Genomic DNA, 10,365 nt, shown 5'->3' with positions numbered 1-10,365 from the left:
AGCGGACAGATATTATCACTCGGTTACTGAGTAATAACACCCTTCACAACCTGTCATGAACCAAAGTGGAACTGATGCTGCTTGTCAATCCAAATAAGCCAGCTTACCATAAATATGAGATAGATGAGATCACTCAACAACAAGCAATTAGATTACTACCATACCAGTGCCATTACAATCCCATCAAGATATTATGGGTGCAGTTGAAAGCTTATGTTACAGAAAAGAATACCTTTAAAACTGCAGATGTTGAGGGTCTTATGCAAGCAGTAATCGAGAGCATCACAATTTTTGCATGGGCAGACTGAGTACGACATGTAGAAAAATTACAGTCTGAGGACTATCAACAAGAAATTAATGCAGACTGTATGACAGAGCCTTTTGTAATAAACCTCATTCATTAATAAATCAGATTCATTACAGTCTGACAGAGAAGAAGACGGTGTTGATTTATTCGCTTGTAGTTGGTCAGTACTAAATTCATCAGCACGTTGACTGTGTGGCAGCTGTGTCCGTGGTTGCATTACGTGTTATTAGCAGCTATGAATCCATCTTTGAAACAATGATTATGCAGTTTTATGTTTTATTTGTGTAGAAACAAATAGAGCTATCATAGGTGTACATGGAAGTAATTTCTTGCATTTCACAAAATCAGTCATTTTTTTTATCTTCTTATGACACCCCCCCCACGAACCATGGACCTTGCCGTTGGTGGGGAGGCTTGCGTGCCTCAGCGATACAGATAGCCGTACCGTAGGTGCAACCACAACGGAGGGGTATCTGTTGAGAGGCCAGACAAACGTGTGGTTCCTGAAGAGGGGCAGCAGCCTTTTCAGTAGTTGCAAGGGCAACAGTCTGGATGATTGACTGATCTGGCCTTGTAACAATAAACAAAACGGCCTTGCTGTGCTGGTACTATGAACGGTTGAAAGCAAGGGGAAACTACAGCCGTAATTAAATGATGATGGCGTCCTCTTGGGTAAAATATTCCGGAGGTAAAATAGTCCCCCATTCGGATCTCCGGGCGGGGACTACTCAAGAGGACGTTGTTATCAGTAGAAAGAAATCTGGCGTTCTACGGATCGGAGCGTGGAATGTCAGATCCCTTAATCGGGCAGGTAGGTTAGAAAATTTAAAAAGGGAAATGGATAGGTTGAAGTTAGATATAGTGGGAATTAGTGAAGTTCGGTGGCAGGAGGCACAAAACTTCTGGTCAGGTGAATACAGGGTTATAAACACAAAATCAAATAGGGGTAATGCAGGAGTAGGTTTAATAATGAATAGGAAAATAGGAATGCGGGTAAGCTACTACAAACAGCATAGTGAATGCATTATTGTGGCCAAGATAGATACGAAGCCCACACCTACTACAGTAGTACAAGTTTATATGCCAACTGGCTCTGCAGATGACGAAGAAATTGAAGAAATGTATGATAAAATAAAAGAAATTATTCAGATTGTGAAGGGAGATGAAAATTTAATAGTCATGGGTGACTGGAATTCGAGTGTAGGAAAAGGGAGAGAAGGAAACATAGCAGGTGAATATGGATTGGGGCTAAGAAATGAAAGAGGAAGCCGCCTGGTAGAATTTTGCACAGAGCACAACATAATCATAACTAACACTTGGTTTAAGAATCATGAAAGAAGGTTGTATACATGGAAGAACCCTGGAGATACTAAAAGGTATCAGATAGATTATATAATGGTAAGACAGAGATTTAGGAACCAGGTTTTAAATTGTAAGACATTTCCAGGGACAGATGTGGACTCTGACCAGAATCTATTGGTTATGACCTGTAGATTAAAACTGAAGAAACTACAAAAAGGTGGGAATTTAAGGAGATGGAAACTGGATAAACTGAAAGAACCAGAGGTTATACAGAGTTTCAGGGAGAGCATAAGGGAACAATTGACAGGAATGGGGGAAATAAATACAGTAGAAGAAGAATGGGTAGCTTTGAGGGATGAGGTAGCGAAGGCAGCAGAGGATCAAGTAGGTAAAAAGACGAGGGCTAGTAGAAATCCTTGGGTAACAGAAGAAATATTGAATTTAATTGATGAAAGGAGAAAATATAAAAATGCAGTAAATGTAGCAGCCAAAAAGGAATACAAACGTCTCAAAAATGAGATCGACAGGAAGTGCAAAATGGCTAAGCAGGGATGGCTAGAGGACAAATGTAAAGATATAGAGGCCTATCTCACTAGGGGTAAGGGGGAAGGCAGAAAGGTGGAAGGAGTATATAGAGGGTCTATACAAGGGCAATGTACTTGAGGACAATATTATGGAAATGGAAGAGGATGTAGATGAAGATGAAATGGGAGATATGATACTGCGTTAAGAGTTTGACAGAGCACTGAAAGACCTGAGTCGAAACAAGGCCCCCAGAGTAAACAACATTCCATTGGAACTACTGACGGCCTTGGGAGAGCCAGTCCTGACAGAACTCTACCATCTGGTGAGCAAGATGTATGAAACAGGCGAAATACCCTCAGACTTCAAGAAGAATATAATAATTCCAATCCCAAAGAAAGCAAGTGTTGACAGATGTGAAAATTACCGAACTATCAGTTCAATAAGTCACAGCTGCAAAATACTAACACGAATTCTTTACAGACGAATGGAAAAACTAGTAGAAGCCAACCTCAGGGAAGATCAGTTTGGATTCCGTAGAAACACTGGAACACATGAGCCAATACTGACCTTACAACTTATCTTAGAAGAAAGATTAAGGAAAGGCAAACCTACGTTTCTAGCATTTGTAGACTTAGAGAAAGCTTTTGACAATGTTGACTGTAATACTCTCTTTCAAATTCTAAAGGTGGCAGGGGTAAAATACAGGGAGCAAAAGGCTATTTACAACTTGTACAGAAACCAGATGGCAGTTATAAGGGTCGAGGGACATGAAAGGGAAGCAGTGGTTGGGAAGGGAGTAAGACAGGGTTGTAGCCTCTCCCCAATGTTGTTCAATCTGTATATTGAGCAAGCAGTAAAGGAAACAAAAGAAAAATTCGGAGTTGGTATTAAAATTCATGGAGAAGAAATAAAAACTTTGAGGTTCGCCGATGACATTGTAATTCTGTCAGAGACAGCAAAGGACTTGGAAGAGCAGTTGAATGGAATGGACAGTGTCTTGAAAGGAGGATATAAGATGAACATCAACAAAAGCAAAACAAGGATAATGGAATGTAGTCTAATTAAGTCGGGTGATGCTGAGGGAATTAGATTAGGAAATGAGGCACTTAAAGTAGTAAAGGAGTTTTGCTATTTGGGGAGCAAAATAACTGATGATGGTCAAAGTAGAGAGGATATAAAATGTAGGCTGGCAATGGCAAGGAAAGCGTTTCTGAAGAAGAGAAATTTGTTAACATCCAGTATTGATTTAAGTGTCAGGAAGTCATTTCTGAAAGTATTCGTATGGAGTGTAGCCACGTATGGAAGTGAAACATGGACAATAAATAGTTTGGACAAGAAGAGAATAGAAGCTTTCGAAATGTGGTGCTACAGAAGAATGCTGAAGATTAGATGGGTAGATCACAAAACTAATGAGGAAGTATTGAATAGGATTGGGGAGAAGAGAAGTTTGTGGCACAACTTGACCAGAAGAAGGGATCGGTTGGTAGGACATGTTCTGAGGCATCAAGGGATCACCAATTTAGTATTGGAGGGCAGCGTGGAGGGTAAAAATCGTAGAGGGAGACCAAGAGATGAATACACTAAGCAGATTCAGAAGGATGTAGGTTGCAGTAGGTACTGGGAGATGAAAAAGCTTGCACAGGATAGAGTAGCATGGAGAGCTGCATCAAACCAGTCTCAGGACTGAAGACCACAACAACAACATGATTTGACAAACTGGACACGTGCAAAAGTAGTTACAAAAGTAATTCATTAGGTTGACTTGAATATATAAAGCACAAGTTTATGATCAACAGTTAGCATTATTTTGAAATATGTTACATTCATGTCAATGTGGAATAACACAGTACAGTGTTTATATTTACATTCAGACATATTTCAGTCATATTACAAACTGACCAATGTTGCTTTTCTTGTATAATTCTACATATGTTTTTACATGACTGCCTGTCATGGCTGATCCAGGTGTACTTTGCTAAAATGTGTCATTTGTAATTTCTGTAGCACCAAGTAGCTATTGAAATTCATTCTCATTGCTGTCGTTTTTGGTCGAGCACAGTATTATCGCTTCTACCGTTAAAGGTCATTTCAGCGCATGTTCGTTTCCTTGCTGTCTGTGTTCATTCTAAAATAGTGGCTGACAATTGCATTGTCTACAAAATTAGCAGTATATTGTTCATTTACATGGCTACAACATTGCTTGCTATATACAGTAATCTGTGCAGCAACTGCATATTCATGGCAATTCATGAAAAATTTAAGGATACTTTGTCAAACATTTCCAACAGGTCTGAGCCGCAAGTTGTTAAGAGTGCTTCTTCACTTAGGAAGTGTCATCACTATCTTCATTTTGTCTCAATAAAAAGAATCATGTATAACGATGAAAAATTCATTACTTTTGGCATTTTATAGACTGCATCAAAATTAGTACATCAAAAACAGACTGGAATCCATGAAAATAGCAAGACAAAACTACTGAGAAAGGATGACTGAAATGTGGAATTAAAATATTGGTAGAATATACTCTACTAGGTGCATAACATATCCGTTGGGATGGTGAAACTCTTATGAATAACAACACTGCTAGCCATGTAACCACTTAGCAGCCCACTCAGCTGATGTGTGACAGTGCAGTGCTGACGGCACTGGAGGGGCAATATGATGACTCCACAAGCATTCTCCCTCTCTCCCCCCACAAAATGATTCACTCTTTTTTGGATAGGGTGGATAGCAATGCGTGGCTGTTTGCTGATGATGCTGTGGTGTACGGGAAGGTGTCGTCGTTGAGTGACTGTAGGAGGATACAAGATGACTTGGACAGGATTTGTGACTGATGTAAAGAATGGCAGCTAACTCTAAATATAGATAAATGTAAATTAATGCAGATGAATAGGAAAAAGAATCCCATAATGTTTGAATACTCCGTTAGTAGTGTAGCACTTGACACAGTCAAGTCAATTAAATATTTTGGCGTAACATTGCAGAGTGATATGAAGTGGGACAAGCATGTAATGGCAGTTGTGGGGAAGGCGGGTAGTCGTCTTCAGTTCATTGGTAGAATTTTGAGAAGATGTGGTTCATCTGTAAAGGAGACCACGTATAAAACACTAATACAACCTATTCTTGAGTACTGCTTGAGTGTTTGGGATCCCTATCAGGTCAGATTGAGGGAGGACATAGAAGCACTTCTGAGGCGGGCTGCTAGATTTGTTACTGGTAGGTTTGATCATCACGCGAGTGTTACGGAAATGCTTCAGGAACTCGGGTGGGAGTCTCTAGAGAAAAGAAGGCGTTCTTTTCATGAATCACTACTGAGGAAATTTAGAGAACCAGCATTTGAGGCTGACTGCAGTACAATTTTACCGCCGCCAACTTATATTTGACAGAAAGATGAGATGTTTATAATTTTCCCACCTCCACGTTGCAAATCTTTTGACTTTTGAGTGAAATGCCCAGTCGATGTGCTGTTGTTTTCATGTCAATTCTACCAACAGTGAAAGTTGTTTAGTTCTCGAGGTGTTGTAAAATTCCTGGATTCGTCTCGTCGCTGTGCAGCCTATGAAAAGGATTGCGGAAGACTCACAAATAAATTCCAAAGTACAGTGCAGTTTTAACACCAATATATTTCCAGCACTCTGGTGTCCGAGCCTGGTGAACTGCACCAGTTACATCACATGTACCCAAAGTTGACATCAAACAACACAGAGTTCACAACAATCAACAAACGAGCGAGCCTACAATACATTTGCTCGCAACCCTAGCCAAAAAACGAGTGCCCAAGGTGCCTGCGTGACCTCTATTTATACTTTTGTTAACAATTACAGACAATGAAAATTACAATTTTACGTAAAATCACAATTAAAAGTTAAACCGAATATGAGATACACATTGCTAAAAATTTACAATCACAGTGCTGAACAAGGTGACCCCATTTTCAACTTAGTAATGAGTTAAGATAACATTTTATGACTAATTATGTTACAGGTAACAATTACATTTCTAAATTTGTTTATAACAAATCAACTAGTGCCTGAATTTTAGTGCTAACATATATCGGAGATTCAATTAACATGCTTTATTTATATGTTCTATTTAATTTGCTGTAGTAATTTTATAATGATAGGTTTACTGGTACATCCTGACCATGTGCTACATTTCTTTCGATTAGCTACAGTATTAATTTCACATTTATATTGTGTTTTTCACATAAGAACAATGTTAATCAGCAAAGCATCATTTTCGAATTATATGTATACTGAAATAGTGGTTATTTTTGTATGTAATTTGGAAACACGTCACTTTACAATCAGGCAGTTAGGACTGGTGTTTATCTTTAATGCTCTCGGAGGGGTTCTGATCAGTATCAATGAGATACAGTAATATTTCAAAGACCACAAAGATAAGATAAGAGAGATTAGGGGTCGTAAAGAGGCATATAGGCAGTTATTTTTCCCTCGTTCTGTTTGAGAGTGGAACAGGGAGAGAAGATGCTAGTTGTGGTACTAGTTACCCTCCGCCATGCACTGTATGGTGGATTGCGGAGTATGTATGTAGATGTAAATATTACCTACACTCCTCTATAGTTTCAACCACTGAAACAGTCACCTTCAAATCATATAATGGTCTGTCCACTACTGTTAGTTGGGTAGCTTCTTGTGATATTGTCTACAGACAAGATGGCTTCTTATGTTGCCTCATTATGATATATCTCTTCCACCACACAGTGCAACGGTGCATAGTGTACATACACTATGTGATGAAAAGTATCCAGACACCCCCAAAAACATAATTTTTTTCATATTAGGTGCATTGTGCTGCCACCTACTATCAGGAACTCCATATCAGCGACCTCAGTAGTCATTAGGCATCGTGAGGGAGCAGGACTTCAAATGTGGTCAGGTGATAGGGTGTCAGTTGTGTCATACATCTGAATGTGAGATTTACACACTCCTAAACCTCCCTAGGTCCACTGTTTATGATGTGATTGTGAAGTGGAAATGGGAAGGGCAACATTTAGCAGAAAAGTGTACAGGCTGACAGAGACTGCTGACAGTTGAAGAGGGTCATAATGTGTAATAGGCAGATATCTGTCCACACCGTCGTGCAGGAGTTCCAAACTACATCAGCATCCACTGCAAGTTCTGTGACAGTTAGGCAGGAGGTAAGAAAACTTGGATTTCATGGTCGAGCAGCTGCTCATAAGCCACACATCGTGCCAGCAAATGCCAAATGACACCTCGTTTGGTATAATTGCATCGTTCAACATGATCGAGCACCTGTTGATAATGCAAGGCTTATGGTGGAGTGGTTACATGACAATAACATCCCTGTAACAGACTGGCCTGCACAGTGTCCTGACATGAATCCTATAGGACACCTTTGGGATGTTTTGGAACGTCAACTTCGTGCCAGGCCTAACCGACCGACATCAATACCTCTCTTCAGTGCAGCACTCCGTGAAGAATGGGCTGCCATTCCCCAAGAAACCTTCCAGCACCTGACTGAACATATGCCTGTGAGAGTGGAAGCTGTCATTGAGACTAAGGGCAGGCCAACACCATATTGAATTCCAGCATTACCGATGGAGGGCACCACAGACTTGTAAGTCATTTTCAGCCAGGTGTCCGGATACTTGTTATCACACAGTGTATATTGTAACTACTGTTTTTAAGTTTGGAATTTTAAACAACTTTGTGACAAAGTGTCTCACTTTAATAACAGATGTAGACACTGCTTTCTGTTATGTGAACTGATGACTGCCATTTAACTGATTGAAGCTAGTAATTGTCATATCCGTCCATGCAATCTTGGTAAATAAAAAGTTTTTCAACAGAAGAAAGCAACCCCTACAGTTATATTATTTCTTTGTACCATATTTTTAAAAAATTTGAACTATGAAAGCCATTTTCCTATAAGCAGGTACCTTCTCTTCTTTCCATGTCTGACAAAAGAGTCTGTAGATCCATTGTTTTCCAGTAATTCCCACAGCTTTCATCATTTCTCCTCTCATTTCATCATCACCAGCTGATTCTTCCAGTTTTGGTGTATTTCCAGGCATACTCCACATCATTCCAAGAAATTTTTGTTCCATTGTCTGAGCCTAATGGATGTGATAGAGCAGTGTTTTCTTGTATATAACTTCCATGTTTCTTTAATCTTAACGTCAGCCACGATGAGATTTTGATTATCATCTATAAGGAGCTTGGAATGTTCCTTAGCTCATTTTCTATTTTTCATCATCCCACATAGCATTTTGTCATTGCCATTATCTTCCTCTCTCATTTCATCACTCCACTTGTTCTGTCACTTCTCTTGTCACAAGTAATACAGGATTGCCTCAAGTTTCCCCAAGTGAAATTCCCTGATATTTCCCTGATTTCCAGACATGTTATAGCATTTTTCCCTGACAAATTTTAAGATCTCAATGGCAAGCAGAGACATAAGTTGGAAAAAAAGTAAGGACTCCTAAACAACCCCCCCCCCCCCCTCCCTGTGTGAGTAAGGATCTAACATCAACATCTTTCGTAATGAACTGTTTTTAGATGGAGATAGTATATGTGTTTCATTAAGACCACTGTTGTTATTTTATTTCAATACCACAAAACACATCTGGTTACAAAAATATGCATTTTCATGGTGTTGCAAGACAGATTTAAAATATCGACACTGATTTGATAACCTCAGAAAAAAGGTCCCTTGAAAGAGAAGTATAAGGGAGGGAAGAATTGTGTAAATCAACACTATAGATGACCACCAATAAAATGTTGGTTCTACCATGTTCATTATTGTATTTTATTACCCACTGTGTTATGTCTATTATTTTACAGGTATTGTGTGATTTTTCTTTCAAGAAATATATGAGTATATAGTGTACAAACCGCCAGTGACTGCCACAATTTTCTTCTACTTATTGTCCATACTTTCTAACATATAAAGTACTTTGAAAATGCCAAGATGTACTACAATAAATAAAATGTCTATAAAACACTGAACTGTACAATGTACTTGTAGTGAGATAGTCAGAATTCCTGATACCCATTACCTACGACCTCTTACCTACGAGGAGCACCTCAGTCCCAGATCTGTGGATAAACTGAGAATATCTGCCACCTTATGCCACACACAAACAGTGCCAGCCTGCCGGCAGATCATTGAGACTAGATCTGACAGGCAGGGCTTGCAGTTTAGTGGGAAACAATGGGCTCGAGATTGGCAGGCCCAATCTGTTAGACATACTCGTAGAAATGGCCTACAGGTTTGGACCGTCGTGGGAATCCACTCATGTGGCAGCTATTCACGTGTCGCAGACAGCATATTAATGAAGTGAGACCACACTGATCAAACCATGCAACAGATAAATTGCACAAATACTCTGAGAATCAGTACTGATGAGGATAGGTAGCAACTCACAGTAAATATGATCGATGAGCTGCAGACAGGCACACAGGTAAGACAATAACGTTCTCACAACTAAATCTTTTGCTGTAGCCTGTGTCAGAAAATTAGAGCACACACACAATCACTCAGACACAACTTGTGCACATGTGACTGCTGTCTCCAGCTGCTGTGTCAACAATCTCTGAGACTCAGATCCAAACAAATAATAAAGTGAAACTTCCTGGCAGATTAAAACTGTGTGCCCGACCGAGACTCGAACTCGGGACCTTTGCCTTTTGTGGGCAAGTGCTCTACCAACTGAGCTACCGAAGCACGACTCGTGCCCGGTACTCACAGCTTTACTTCTGCCAGTTCGCAGGAGAGCTTCTGTAAAGTTTGGAAGGTAGGAGACGAGGTACTGGCAGAAGTAAAGCTGTGAGTACCGGGCGTGAGTCGTGCTTCGGTAGCTCAGTTGGTAGAGCACTTGCCCGCGAAAGGCAAAGGTCCCGAGTTCGAGTCTCCGTCGGGCACACAGTTTTAATCTGCCATGAAGTTTCATATCGGCGCACACTCTGCTGCAGAGTGAAAATCTCATTCTGGAAATAATAAAGTGCTTACCTTATTCGAACACTGTTTTACCCTAAAACTTACCGAGGTTAGAGCAAAGTCTACAAAGAAGCCATGGATTACTCAAGGTATAGGGGTACCTTGTAAAACAAAAAGAAAACTGCATCTGTCAATCCGAAACCGTTCTGATGTTAATGCTATAGCACATTACAAGAAATAATGCAAAATATTAAAGATTGTAATATGGAGATCAAAGCAAGTATATTACAAGGAAAAGATAGTCATAT

At 39.8% G+C, this 10,365-nt stretch overlaps 1 non-coding gene across 1 annotated transcript; it reads right to left on the bottom strand.

Moving 5' to 3' along the window:
• Positions 1-9,770: 9,770 nt before the first annotated feature.
• Positions 9,771-9,845, bottom strand: Trnal-caa. The gene has a single exon. It is a non-coding gene; the product is annotated as a tRNA-Leu (tRNA).
• Between the last annotated feature and the right edge of the window lie 520 nt (positions 9,846-10,365).

This window comes from Schistocerca americana, chromosome 11, assembly GCF_021461395.2.
Source record: "Schistocerca americana isolate TAMUIC-IGC-003095 chromosome 11, iqSchAmer2.1, whole genome shotgun sequence".
Taxonomy (NCBI): domain Eukaryota; kingdom Metazoa; phylum Arthropoda; class Insecta; order Orthoptera; family Acrididae; genus Schistocerca; species Schistocerca americana.
The sequence above is the reverse complement of the archived record's forward strand: the minus strand, read 5'-3'. Positions and strand labels throughout refer to the sequence as shown.